Below are 15225 nucleotides of genomic sequence, written 5' to 3'. Positions count from 1 at the left end.
CCCGGCAGCCTATCAGCGCGCCCGCCTCCGCCGCCAGCCCCTCCCCGTTGCTGGGCGGTCGGCGGGCGACGGGGGGGGGTGACGTCACGCGGCGCGCGGCCGACCGTTAGGAACCGTTGGGGGCCGTTAGGAACCGTTGGGGACCGTTGGGACCGTTGGTCCCGGCTCCTCTCGGTCTGCTCCATGAGGTCTCAGCCGCAGCGTCCGGGAGCGAAGCCCAGCGCAGTGTCGCTGGGAGCAGCTCTGCCCATCGCCTGTCAGACCTAGGGGGGTGCTGCTGGGCTGTGGGGTGCGTTGTGGGGTGCACGGGGCTTGGTGTGGGACTTGGTAGGGCAGGAACAAAAGGCACACAAAGCAACAACGACAAAAGGGGTTAGGTAATATGGAGGAAGGGAAAAATGTGAAAGAAGTGGATAAAGGGATAAAATGGTTATGTGAAAATACTTGACTGGCTGGTACACTGGTCTGTGACTGATCAGTGCAGCAAGTCCTGTCTTACTGTGTTTCTACCTGTCCTGCAAGGGGCTCAGTTCTGCGTGCATGTCTGTGAATGGGGCTGTGAGTGCTGCAGCTGCAGCCAGGCTGTGGGGCAGAGAGCGTGCATGTCCACAGCTGGCGTGAGTGCGGGTGTTGCCCAGGGAGGTGGTGGCGTCACTGTCCCTGGGGGTGTTTAAGGAAAGGTTGGACATGGTGCTTAGGGACTATGGTTTAGTGGGTGACATTGATGGTAGGGTGATGGTTGGACTAAATGACCTTGAAGGTCTTTTCCGACCTCAATGATTCTATGATTCTAAGTGAGGGTGTGATCACAGGCAAAAAGCAGCCCAGACATGCTGGTGAGCAGGTGAAGTGGCCTGGGAGAAAGGCAGGGAGTGGGGCTGTAAGGGACAGATCTGGGGGTAAGAGTGCATTTGTGTCTTTAAGAGCTCTTTTCTTGTTTTAAGGCATTTTTGTCGTTATTTCCTGGATCTTATAAGGAAATAAATATGCACAAAGGATATAGGGCATAGGTAGCCTGAACTTGACTTTTTTTTTTTTTTTTTTAAAAGTGGGCCTGACAGACTTCCCTGACAGAATGCAAATGTCACCAGTTGGTCCAAGTTTATAAAGTTTATAAGTTGCAACGTTAGATTAAGGTTTTTTTTTTTTTTGTGGCGGTGGTGTTTTTTTCTTTTTTCTTTTTTCTTTTTTCTTTTTCTTTTTTCTTTTTTCTTTTTTCTTTTTTTCTTTTTTCTTTTTTCTTTTTTTCTTCTTTTTTTCTTTTTCTTTTTTTTCTTTTTTCTTTTTTTTCTTTTTTCTTTTTTTTCTTTTTTTTCTTTTTTTTGTTTTTGTTTTTTCTTTTTTCTTTTTTCTTTCTTTTCTTTTTTTTCTTTCCTTTTCTTTTTCTTTTGGTTTCTTGGAAAATACCTTGAGATCCAGTGACAAACTATTGTTTGCATCACTAATCACTAATAGATTCTGGCACGTCTGACGTTTTAGAGTCCCAGAAAAATATTCTTTGTTTCTCACCCTCCCCCCCCCCCAAAAAAGTAAAAAAAAAGTAGTGGTTTCCATGTTCTGAAGGCCTTCCTTTTGTAGATCTCTGTGTAAGTTGGTCTTATGTATATTTTACCTTACCTCAAGCAGACTTGAGTCCTAATCAAAATTAGCAGGGAAGCTAGGGAAGTGAACAAAAAATAAGTTGCGCACTGAAAACTCCAAGGTCCGTTTTGCCTACAGAAGTCTTTGTAGTGTTAATCCAGTTTATCCCCTTAGCCGCCTTTTCTTCCTAAAAGGCGCACTTTCAAAGGGGCTGAGATTTTTCGGGGATGTTGTACTACAACGTTTGATGGTATGACAAAGCTGCTTCTTGGTTCACACACTGTAATTTCTCCTGAATGTTACCTCTCAGTTTCTTGTTTTATCTTACCAGTTGTGCTGAGCCACAAGAAGAATTGAGCCAGTAGACATTAGAATAACGCATATATAAATGCTCACGACCATGTACCATACCTTTAGTTATAATAGTGGTTATATAGTATTATATGCTGTTATGTTGGAACAAAGGTGAAAGAGAAGGTTTTTATACTTGATACACATTTAATCAGCCCAAGTGCTGCTCTACTGTAATATACCTCATTGAATTAGTTCAATGGAAGTAGTTATTCAATACAGAACGATGGAAAAATAAAGTAATAGAGCCTCAAAAGTTAACTTAAAAGAATATTACTGAAGTTATTCACTATATATAAAAATAAAGGATCAGAACAGAATTCTGATGTAATGCTGTCAAAAATACCAGAGCCTGGAAAATCACCTCTGTCTAGAAATTACCAGCAGTAACTTTCCATTCAGTGAAGGACTTTATTTATGATTACGCTAGGGTTATGAAAGGATAAGGTCACAGAAATTTCACAGATGAATTGGAATTGTTTAGGCAATCGTACAGAAGGAAGGAGATGCAGTGAATTTCTCAGAGGAGAAAAATACGATGGGTGAGGTCTGCAATAGAAAATAGTTATAGCTCTGCAAATGTATTGTGTCTTTCCTTGGTCCTCTGGATACGTGTCCACAGTGGCTGCAAATGCTTTGGGCTTTGCAGACAAAAGTGGCAAGGCTGAACCAATGACTGCCTTGTCTAGAGTCACAGGCTAAGTACTGGGAAATTCCTGGGGTGGCATCTAAAAGCAAGATTTCTGTATGAGCTCCTGTTTGGAAGATCTGGAAATCACTACGAAGCAGCTTTGTGGCTCGATATTGTTGCTTCCAGGGGAACAGATTCCTTGTGGGACTCTAATCAGAGGGAAGGAAAGAGCTTTCTGGTTAATGAAACAGGAAGTGGGAGAGAAAATGAGTGGAATCTCCCGGGACCTAATCAGGACTAGGGTATTATCCAGTATATAGGTTCACATTTTGCCTCTCCTAACTTAGATTACTTGATTCCAAATTACAGATTTCTCCTGCTTTATTTGTAAATAGATGCATTCTATGGATAGAATGAAAGGGGAAATAAAAGTAAATGAACGACTAGATTTCCTGTGTTGTGAGTACTACTAACACATGCTAACACATTTGATTTCTGAAGCTTAAACTATAGATCTCACTGTATGCTTTAAATGCTAGACATCTTAATGGCTCGTTAAGCTAATGTATGTATGAAATAATAAAGGTTGCATTCTTCTCAGTTAATGTGTTCTCCTCAGTTAATATGATGCAATTTTAGAGACAAATGTATTAAACTATTCAATATAATGAACTCAGCAGGGTCTCCTCCCCTTTGCTGGGATTAATTCAAAAGCAGAAAAGCCTGTCTGAATTTAAGAAGCGATTGGACTGTGCACTTAGTCACATGGTCTAAACTTTTGGGTAGACCTGTGCAGTGCCAGGAGTTGGACTTGATGATCCTTATGGGTCCCTTCCAATTCGGGATATTCTATGATTCTAAGGCATCTGTAGGTGTTTATTCTGCCCCAGCTGAAGATCGATGTTAGATGGTCAAATGAGTTAAAGGCAAGGTAGCTGACTACACTGTCACCACCAACCGTGTCCACTAGCACATTTGCCTCACCGAGTATCGAAACAAAACAACAACAACAAGAAAACCCACAACCTTTTCACACTGCAAGGCACTGACTAGTCTGTCTTGCTACCAGAAGGAAATACTTGCTACATTTTGGCTTTGCTAGCTGTCATTTGTCTTGAGCAGGGGCGTGTTCTCACAGCCCATATGCCAAACTCCCGATAAAGTTGTATGGAATTCTCCTTGGCTGAGATTCAGGGCTAGGAATTTAAATCAATTAAACAAATTCATGGTGCTTAAATGCTTTAATGAATTTAAGTGATCTTTATAGATTACATTTTCTCTAAATGAAGACTGCCTGGTAAGGATATGCAGAACGAGGCCCTGTGTTACTGGTCAAGTACTGATCCCTGTGATGTACTGAGTACTGGCTGACATTTTGCACTGCTTACTCCACAGAAAACATTATCTCTGGGCTACACAATTTCAGCTTAGGAAACTACATTTCTATGGAATGATTGGTAGGAACCTTTAGGAAACTTCGCTTATTTAGAAGTAATAATTTATTTATGTGTTTATTTATTTTACTTAGTGTGCCAGCCAGTAGGAACTAATAGCTTTGAAACTGTTCCCACTGTGAAAAAAGGTCTTGGAAATGTGATTCTCTGGCTCTGCTTATTAGCTGAACATTGTTAAGCTTTTAGTAGACTTGGAGAACAGAGAATGGGTTTACAACAACATGATACTGTGAAAATGTTAAAAAGAGACGTACCTACGTATCTGTAAAACTGACAGAGATGAGTTGTAGATAATACCAGAAAACCAGAAAATCTGAGATTCAACTGAGTGAAACTGAATCTGGTGCTGTCATCAACCTAAGCTTCCAAATCAAAGGGAACATTTACATTTCCAAATCAAAGTAAACAACATTCACTGTTGTTTAAAATGTTAAAGTGGGAGGTTGGTAGAGTTGTTCTGATTTTTAACACTCTGTAGCTATTGTGATGGGCAATACTTCTGAACATGTACATGATAACAAAGTAGTTTGCCCTGATCTGATTTATCCCAAGGAACAGCAAAATAATTTGTAACAATACACTCCTGAAATGACAACTTTATTCATTTAAGGGCTCTGGATACATTCCTGACAATTCCTGTGATTCAGTTCTGCAGAAGTCATGATTAGAAACTCTAAGGAGAACAAGACATGCTGATTATCCAAAGTTCAGTGTTAACTGTGGGTAATTACTGAAGTGAAATGAGGCAGAGGTAGATGCATGTGCATGTGATGGTGCCTCTTTTTCTTTTTTTTCTTTCCTTTTTTCCTCCTGTGTGAGAATGAAGGTTTAGAGATATGAAAAAACTCTGTATATAGCTACTCTCTTCTGGTATTTTTTAGCTCTATAGAATTCATTTTTTGTATTTACTAAGTTCTTTATTTCTTTTGATAATTGGGTATCTTATTTAGAACACTTTCGCCATTCCTTGCTAAGGTAAACATACTGGTGGAAAATGTCTGAAGTGCTCACACAGGGCTTGCTCACGTGGTCCTGATGAGAAGAGGGTTCAGGCAAGCAAGAGCAGGGAAGAATTAAGGCAGTACCTCTACTGCTGCAAGAAGAAGAAACTTCTGACTTTGGAGGCGTAACATTTCATGCCCAAATGAAAAGATTCCCTGTGTGCTTTCATTTAGTGCCCTGTATATAAGCCTCGGAGCTCCTGTCACACAGCTTCTTTCGGTTCGTCTATGAATTAGAGCTGTGAGAAGTGTGAGATCCTCCTATCCGCTGTGCCTTGGGGCGTGCAAAATGCCTGTAGCGGCCACAGTGTAGCACAGGAGAGAGGTACTGCACAGCTCTGGCTTGCAGACTGCTGTGGTGAGACTGTGCCAGGCTGTGGGCTGTGTATGTGCCCTGTGTGGGTATGGGGGTACATACATGGACGGATATGGAGGCACTTGCTCCAGTTGTCATCAGACTTGCTGCTGGAAGATGAGTCACAAATGTAAGATATTTCTATTATGTAGCTTCCTGCTGAGGGACCGGAGAACTGAAGACAATGTTCCTTCCTAAGAATGGTACGATTATGCTTGCTTATCACTTTACTTTAATAGATCATTAAAGTGACAACATTAAAACATTAAAAAGGAAAAGGTGGTAAATGCAAGTAGTTCCTTGAGTGGCTGAGCTAATAAATCCTACTTCTTTATGGGTCTGTGCTTTGTGCTTGGATTCCTTCGTGTTTGATAAGGTGCAAACTCTGAACCATTTCCTGCAGTTGGGGCACTCAGGATGGCTCAATTCATTGTGGATCTTCTGGAGTCTAATTGGAGTGAAGTTCACTTTGAGCCCTTTTCCTTAATGAATGCACTAAGTTGGAATAATCTCTTAAGAGGTTTTTTAACTTTAGTAGCGGGGACATAGATGCTGTACTGATACTTCACAGTCTACAGTTCACATCCTGCCACTGAGTAGAAACAAATGGACATGAGAAGAGAATATGAAAAATAACTGCAAATTTTATGCCATCTGAAAAACATAACATAAGAGAGCAAATTATAAAAATAAGTAGATTTCTTTTGTGAATGAAACTGACAGTTTCATTGCTAGTTTAAATAACAGCAAATATTAACATTACCCAACCTGTTTTTTTTTTTTCTTTTTTTTTCCAGTAGGAATACTTAAATGGTAGTTTAATAATGATTAGAGATGAATTGTTGCTGTGCTGATTTCCAGCATGGGAAGGATGAAAATCTGTAGAAAACATGAGGATGAAGAGTGAGAAATAATAAAACAAATCAATTTTAAAAATTGTTCCTTTTGGCAGTGTTCATGTTTGGCTTATCTTTACTTTCTGCAAGTAAGATGCATTTTATAGTTGTAGTAGTTCTAAATGATTAAATACTTTTTAGGATACAGATTAATGCATTTGAAGGCACATTGGTGATTAACAAATATTTTTGTCTCTGACCCTGCTCCTGGTGGTCTTGTCTTCATTAAGGAGAAAAAATATATGTGTTTAACTACATCGTGGTTCACCAGTGGCAACTAATACCTGCTAAAATCCTCATTAAGTCAGTCAGTAGTTTTAAAAAACTATGTTAACGGCTCTCAGTAAACTCTTTTTCGCTCAGGGCCCTGTTATGTTGCCTTAACAAAACCACAGATGATTTTCCTCTTCATCTGCTTAATTTCACACTGTCAAGCATCAGTAACTTTGGGTGTCTAAACAGTGAAAGTCCTCTGATGAATTAGTCACTATGAGTCAATAATGCATTTATTTATTTGCTTATGGTGGGGAGTATGTAATCTTGTTTGAGCAGTACTTTTTCAAACAAAGCTAAAAAGAAAGAATTTTGTAAATGATTCGACATTGAATCATTTAGGTACTCTTATAAAAATCTTCCATTGAAGCAGGTTCTCAGGCTTCATTGGCTCATAGCGTTCAGCAGGGCCCTTGTTCAGCGGTAGGATTTTGTTAACACAAAACGACAAAATATGAAGAATCCTAGTGTGGTAAGGCAGCGATAGTTTTCATAGACGTTGACTTGTTTTGGTTGGATTTCAGGTCAGTCCTGTACAATGCTGAGTATCTATAGATGATGGATTTGGGATAAGTGAGTAGAATTCAGTCTGGTTTTAAAACCAAACATTGGAAGCTGCACAAATGTCTGTGCTGTATATGATGGAGGTCAGGCTTTGCTTCCCTCTGGCTGAGGCTCCATTCTGCAGACATTTAGTTAATAGGACCCAGAGTCTCACGTCCCCTGTGTACTCCTTGCTGCTGAGGACACGGAATAAGCTCAGTCCCTTCCAACCCCAGCTGACCATCAGTTTAGCCCTGGAATGAGGGGCATTAATTGAGGAAAGCCTGTGATTCCTGGTCTATGGGCAGTTAAATTAATGCAATGTCTAAGTTCCCATTTTCATTCTAGTGGAGAACATAAATTTGAGTCAAAACCTCTGTGTTTCTTGCAAGATGCAATTACGATTCTAATTTGTGTTTTCATTATGAACTAATGAAAAAAAGTAACTTTATGTTTTGTAATCCTGGTATCATTACACTGTGTGACCGAGGAGAAAGTAATGCTGAAATATTGAAAGCTAGCTGCTTACTTATGTTAAATTGATTTAGAAATTTAATAGCTGTATATGAATGTAATAACTTCAGTCATGGAATCTGTGGTGCCCATAGATGTCTGCTTGTATTTCAGTTCTTGGATGAAGATCTGTAAATAGTGAAAAATGCTATTTGAGAAGTAATTTGAGTTATTTTACTGGGGGAGAATTTATTGCCTGACAGTCTAAAAATGAGTCAGCTCAGTTAACAACCAGTCTTGGATACATCCATTAGAAGTGGATTTTTCATTTGGAGAAAGCTACAGTTTAGCCAGTTAAGAATGCTAACTCTTTTCAGAAAAACATCTTTTTTGTGTGTGTGTGTGTGTGGCCTGGAAACTGGCTTGCTGTCACCGCAGACAGGTAATGAAGATTTTTGTAGACACTTTCCCCATTTGCTTATGGAGGCAATTGAAGCTTGTGATTCATGAGGTGCTGTGAAACCTTTAAAAATGTCCAGCCTACTACCTAATACAATATAGCCTTTTTTTGTTGTTTTGTTTTTTTATTTCTATCATTCATAAAGACAGAAAAATGGACGTGGGTTCGTAGACACTAAAAAAAGAAGGCTTGAACAGACATTACTCAGTTTTTGATTCTTTTTTTTTTTTCTACATTCAATGAAAATTTTCATTAATGGAGTCAGCAGAAACACGGTATAAGCCTCTACAGTAAATTAAGGTTTAATGTAATGATATCCTGACTAGGTTGATTTCTTTCCTAATATTTATATTAGAATAGCTTGAAATTTGTCTCCTGAATACATCAGAGTAGTGTACTTTTACCCTAGCTTGCTGGCATCTCAGTACATTGCCAGTGAGATCTCTACCACCTGCTCAATTCCAAGTCTGCTAATACTTCTTCTTTTAGGACCTAAGTCCTACTGCATGCCTCCTTTGCATCTTAGCATAAAATGGTTTGCCTGCTTTCTCTCTGTGCTTGTGTTCAGCCACAGGTCAGACTGCACCAGTAAAACGGTGCATTTTCTGTACTTGTCTTTTTCTTGCTATGAAGTTGGGATGAGATGTTAGATATAAATATATATATTATATATATATTCACATGAGCTCCATAAACAAGAAATGAGAAAGAGGAGGAAACAGAAAAAGGTAAACAACCTAGAATGAGAAAGATCACCTAATCTCACAGAATGACCTAAGAGATTTTTAGCTGTGTCTAAACTACCATGGTGTATCCTGCTCCCTTGACTGCCCAGAGTCAGTGACTATTGGAAAATGATCCCACTCCATTTCTCCTGTATGGCTTAGTTTCCTTTTGATGCAGTCAAAATTTGGAGAGGCAGAAGACTTGCACAAGCCTGAAGATGTGCTGTGGTGTGGAATTATAGCGGAGCTGGAATGTGAACTTTTATCATTTTTTTTTGGTGATAACTTCAGGTACTATGGATAGATGTGTGGGCTGCAGACAGCTTGTATATTGAATAATATACAAAACTCAAAGTCCTCTCTTTAAAATGCAATTATTCAGATCAATGGTAAGAAGAAGAAACGGGGAGAAGCAATTAGAAGGATGTGGGTTTTGCTTTTAAAGGAAAGAGGAAGATAGGAATTTGTTTAAGGTAGAACAGGAAGATGGAACAAATTTACATTTATGGGCAGTACTACATATTCGGAGAAAGAACCAGAGAACTCAAAGAAAGAATATTTGTAAAAAAAAAGTTATACTCCTTACTTTTTGAACCATACAGATACTCTATAAAAGTTGCATTTGCAGCAAAACTTTGCCTGTAAAAAAGATTAGTTATTTCCACGACTCATTTTGAAGGAAAAACAAAACAAAACAAAAACAAAGCAAAACAAAAAACAAAATACTTTATTCCCAATACAAATTATACTTTCTCACAGTTTTTGGGCTATAAAAAAGGTGGTTCACTTCAGGCAAGAAGTGTTGGGTCCAAGTTAGGTTGTTGGTTACTAGCAAGCTGAACAAGGTAGTGGTTTATCCACCACTTCTGAATGTTAGGCTGAGGTACCTTGGTTTGAATATTCAGAACCAGCTACTAGATATTTCCACACTTCTGCAATAATGTTTACTCACCCTTGTAAAGCAATTTGAGGTGTTATATCTCTGACAGTGCAAGTAGTAATTAGCAGTAACACTGAAGAGAGAGGAAAAAAAGGCTTAGAAGCACTGTAATATTTTTTTTAATAAACAATGGATTCTGACTTTATTTGCATAGCCAAATGATTTATTTCTGTACACATTGTCTGCCAGAGATCCCTGTATAATAAAGTCAAGTAATGAAATCTAAGGACACTATGGATTATTGTTTTGGTATATATGCAATGCTCAATGTAAAGTGGTTTCATGCAGAGAACTGAAATGAGACACAGATGATTCATTTACACATTTATTTACTATCCTGCTTATTCTATCAGACTGAAATGGAGAACAATGCATTTATTTTACAGACATTTGACATAAATTAAACAGATATTTTGATGTTGAACAATTGTACAGACTACAACATGCATATTAATATGTAGATTGGTGCAGAAATATTTAGTTGATCAGCAAAACCTAGTATGACAAAAATAATAACCACATTTCCTTTTTTATGAAGTTAAAATGCAGCTGATATGAAGACATTGATACGAATACCACTAAATGTGAAAAGTTATTATTCTAATGGAATCAGATGGTTAGCTGGAAAAATAACACTATTGTCAAACAGTCTTAGCTACAAAAAGAAATTAAATCAAAATGTTTCTAACAAATACAATAATGAAAAAAGCATGTTTGATGCAATTACCATTGCAAAATGCCCTATTATTTCCCTGCCCCACCCCTAAATGCAAACAATGCATGAAGCAAAAGCAGCATATTCTCCCACAAAATGTCTGGGGCATTTTGTAAAGGCAGATGAATGAGATTAGACAAGACTTATCACATACGCTTTTATCTCCTAGTGACAGTTCTTTGAAAGAAAGATATGTTGTTAATAGAGCAGTTTATGATGAAATGTTGCTAATTCTGTAAAATTGACCAATAGTGAAGACACCGCTATCGCGCCAAGAGAACTTGAAAAATACTGTTGTGCTTTTTTGTTTGCAGCATTCAGAGCATTCACAGAGGAATACAAAGTAAAGTTCATTAAATCAATAGAACTAATAGTAGTCATGCTACTGTACCTATGAAACTAACACAGTAATAACTTATAAACATGAATCAGTACATATTCTTAGTTGATATTTACAGTGATCTTAAAGCAATAGGATATGTATTCAACTCTCAGGTTCTTTGTACTCTAGTCCCTCCATGTTTCAGCTTATCAGCATGGCTCCTTTGAATTTTGAGAGTTACATAGGTAAAACTCTGCATAACTCTTTGAAAATTTAGAGGTATAAATCCAGAACTCTGCATCCTAGCAGAAGTACCCATGATTGTCCCCAACTGTGTTTTTTCTTTCTTTTTTTTTTCTTTTCATTTTGCAATATGTGTTAGAAACTGTTCCTTTTGCCTAAAGCCATAATATATTGCTCCATCCTTCAGTTTTATATAGGCAGAATTCCCATCGGCTTTCTGCTTAAGGACTTCAAGAACAGGCATAAATGTTTTGTATTTGTATCTCCACTGAGAGATTCTATCTGAGCAAAACTTAGAGCCAAAACATCAATATAGAACATAAGTCCTTAACCTTGCAATCATTAAAAAAATAAAAATAATAATAAAAAAAGAATAGGCTTTTTGTTTCTTGCATTCCCTTTTACAAGATATGCCCTTGAGATCAGAGCAACTAAGCAAACCATCAAACGCCCCTAACCATGCAACTTAAATCAATTCCAACTGATGACCCACATTGAAAGATACCTAGGCATGGTAGTTGGGCACAAAATAGTTCTGATCTTCCGTCACTGCTTAGCCATTTGCAGACAGTCACTTTTATTCATACCAGCATAAAGAGTTACTGTTAAGTTAAATAGAGTTACTTGCAGTCAGTTTTATCATTCCGCTGATTTAACGATTTTGGAGTGAGAGTCAAACTAGGGCTGTCAGTACTGCTTTAGTCAAACATAACACCAACTTTAGAGTAAATTGACTGTAGAAATATGCAATATTCAAGAGTGCGGCCCAAATTGCAAACCACAACTATTCCAATGTTCTGAAGAATATCAGACTGGTTGTTTGAATGATTCCACCTGGGATAAGTGGGAGAATAGACTGGGGACAATTTAATCTTTGGCTGTATACAGCCATGTATACAGCCTCTTTTCATACATCACCGTGAATGACAAGAGCAAAATTTGCTTGAGTAAGAGATTTAGCCTGATTTCTGCAAAGATGCCAGTGTAAACATAACCACAGACTTCTAGATTTAGAAACATGCAGATATATATGCCTGAAGAATCCAGCCCCTTCATTAATGAATTACTTTTGCTGCATAAGTTATAGTCCCTCAATAGAAAACACTTAAAAAACAGTACCTCAACTTCATTTTGGTACAATAAATTTCAAAGATAATGTAATACAAGACACAGCCTTTAGGTCTTTCTTATGTACCAAAATTTTTCTTTTGGTAACTGTACATTACTCCTTCTGAAGTTAATGGATTTATATATTTATTTGAGGTAAAAAATTACTAATGAAAATAAGAAAATGAAATTAATTACCCAGACTGCTCTTAGATTCAGGATTTGCATTAAACACAGGACTACAATCAATGTCTAATATAATGACGTCACTATTCTGTTTGGTTCATGGGTATAATTAGGATAATCATATAGGATAATCGTATCTTTTGAATTAAATATTACCTAATAGAATGTTCTTTACCTACTCCTCATTAGAGGGACCAATAATATTTGTGTTCTACTTCCTTCTTCTACGATGGGATCCATATGGACTTGTGTTAGGTGTCATAAAACAAAATTAAGTGGCAATCAGTAATTATATAGGACTATGTTATCACTACTGTTTTGGAAGAAATCTTCATTACAGCTAAAAGGTAATACTTCTTAAATATTATAACACAATGGTTCCAAAATATTTAACCCTGCAATGGAAGAAATACAAGGACAAGTATGTTACTCCACCTGCAATGTCACATGGTGTATGATTACCGAACAAGAAACCATTGCATGATTCAAACAATTTTGCATATGCCTGCCAGTCATCTAACCTTTTTTCACTGATGGAACTGGTATGGTGGCTGCAAAGGATTTTCCTCCCAGAACACTTGATCTGCTTTACAATGTAAAAATATTTCAGACAGAGTTTAAACTGAGTACCGTTATTAATAAGAATGTGTTGGACAACAGACAAATATTCATACTGGTAGTGATGGCTATCTTATTAGCATGTAACAGTCAGTTAGAAACTGCAAAGCTCTTGCAAAAGCACTGAACAAATGCACTGAAACATCTTGCAGGATGAGGAGGATACCAGAGGAGACAGAGCATTTTAAAGCTAGAAGACTTGTGAAGTTGTGAGAGGATATATGGCTGCAACAATAACAGAAAGAAAGGACACTCAGTTCTTCTTGTTCCTCAGTTCAAATGCAATAGAGCCCCAGAGTTAATATCTATCTGGCCATTTGCACCTGACTATAAAAATATTTTTCTGATAAACAAGACACATCTTATTTGTTGGGTTGTTTTCTGACTGATCCCAAGTAGAGGAGAAGGTTGGTGTTTGGAGGGAAAGGGGAAGAGATCCAAAGATCAACAATGATAAGAACGCAGACTATCGTCTTTGTCAGGAAAGTCTTTTGGAAAACAGTTACAGATCAGATGTTCATGTTAGGTAAGTTGGTAACAACATCACTGAAAATCTCAGTAGAGACCTGTTGGTTCTAGGATAAAAATTAAGATGGGGTAGGACGGGAATTAATCTTTTGCTACTGGCATTTTTGCCTCATTAAGTGTGACCAAGGATTATGTAATATATGTTTTATTATATCTCTAGTTTGTATAGTATATTAAAACATGTTGTGTCTACTTACTTTTTTCTGCCTTTCTTCCCCCTTTGTTGTATTTGCATTTCGTGCTTGATCTGTGCTGACTACTTTCAAAAAACATATTCTTTGTTTTTTTCTTTTTTTTTTTTCTTTTAATTTTGTTTTTACATGAACAAAATATAAATCTTTATTTTCTATCCAAATGACCCCAAAATTAAATGAGTGAAAAGAAGACAGTTAGGAAGGCCCTGCACATTTTTAGCAGGCTGGCTGTATTTACAATGGGACTTGAAAAAGACAAGTGGTATTTGTACTGAACTGTGCCTCAGAGATGAGGTTGAAGGAGTTAATTAAACAATTTGAAGCTAAAACTTGTTTCAAACAGATCTAAGGAAACAGAAACAAGCTCAGGCTACATGTAGGGAAAGAGATCTAGTTTTAAATGAACAAGTTCTTTTTCACTTAGAGAAGTGTATAAAGAATATAAAAATGTTGCCAGGTGTTACCTGGTATGAAGAAACTCAAGAAGTCAATTGCCATTTTGATTTATGTATTTGTTATAGGCAAAAATACAGTTTTCTGCACTCACTTTTGGTTACATAATCTTGTGCTAAAAAGAAACAGCTCTTTAAGTCAGTTGCTCTAGTGTTGGATCAGATATCACCTCTTTTACATCACTGTTTGAATTTTGAGACCAATTTTGAAGTGCATTTGTGTGAGGACACAGTGCATTAGATTTCTGCATTAGCACAGAAGCTCCTACATTCTGTACAATGAAGCATTAAAAGGCCTTTTGTGTTTTTGTTTAAAAAAGTGTATTTTATAGAAATTCTCTAGTGCAATAACTTCCTACACCATATTACATTCTTATATGCTTCCCCTGTAAACAACTTTCCTGCATGAACTTACTTTGCAGTTTGTGCGATATATTATTCCCCCCACCCTGGATTTGGATTAACATGACTATTTATTCAAAAATTGTTCTGATTACTCTGTGAGCATCCTTTAAATGTGTACATTTGGTTTCATCATTGAAAATTAACTAAAAATTTGAATAAGGATTTTGCAGTTAGTACAAAATATAAAAAATAGATTGATTGCAAAGCTATCTCCCTGAACAATCTTCATTTTCCAGCGATATGAAGAATCAGACTCCTTTCAGGTGCACAGGGGAGGAACTTCATCTCAAGACTCCTTAAGCTCTTTTGAAATTCCACATCTTTTGGAGACTGACTCCAGCACTCCCCTTACTGTGGTGAATGGGCAATAGGTCTGAAACGGCTTTGAAATTTTAGAACAGCAGAAAATATACTCAGGTAGTTTTGCATAATTTGCTACATAGCAATTCAAATTCATGATGAATGAAGAGATCCTGGACTGCATTTCTTATACATGCTGTGCTAAAATAAAAGTTAGGTCCAGTCCTGCAACTACTCAAGTACTTTGATCAGGATTTAGCCATGAGCTAGGTATTCAGGAGTGTATCACATGTATGCGGCCAAGACTGGAAATACCAAATGTCTAAACCTGTGATTCTGGAAATAATATCCAGCGTAGTCAAAAGCATATAATGAATCAATGAAATTTTAACAAAAGCACTTCTAAAGCTTGACCCTTTTTCTTTCAAAATTTAAGAAAAACCCACAACATCTGTTAATAAAGAGAATTACATTTCTTTTGCTTGTACAATT

This window comes from Cygnus olor, chromosome 2 (genome assembly GCF_009769625.2).
Source record: "Cygnus olor isolate bCygOlo1 chromosome 2, bCygOlo1.pri.v2, whole genome shotgun sequence".
NCBI classification, from domain to species: Eukaryota; Metazoa; Chordata; class Aves; order Anseriformes; family Anatidae; genus Cygnus; species Cygnus olor.
The sequence above is the reverse complement of the archived record's forward strand: the minus strand, read 5'-3'. Positions refer to the sequence as shown.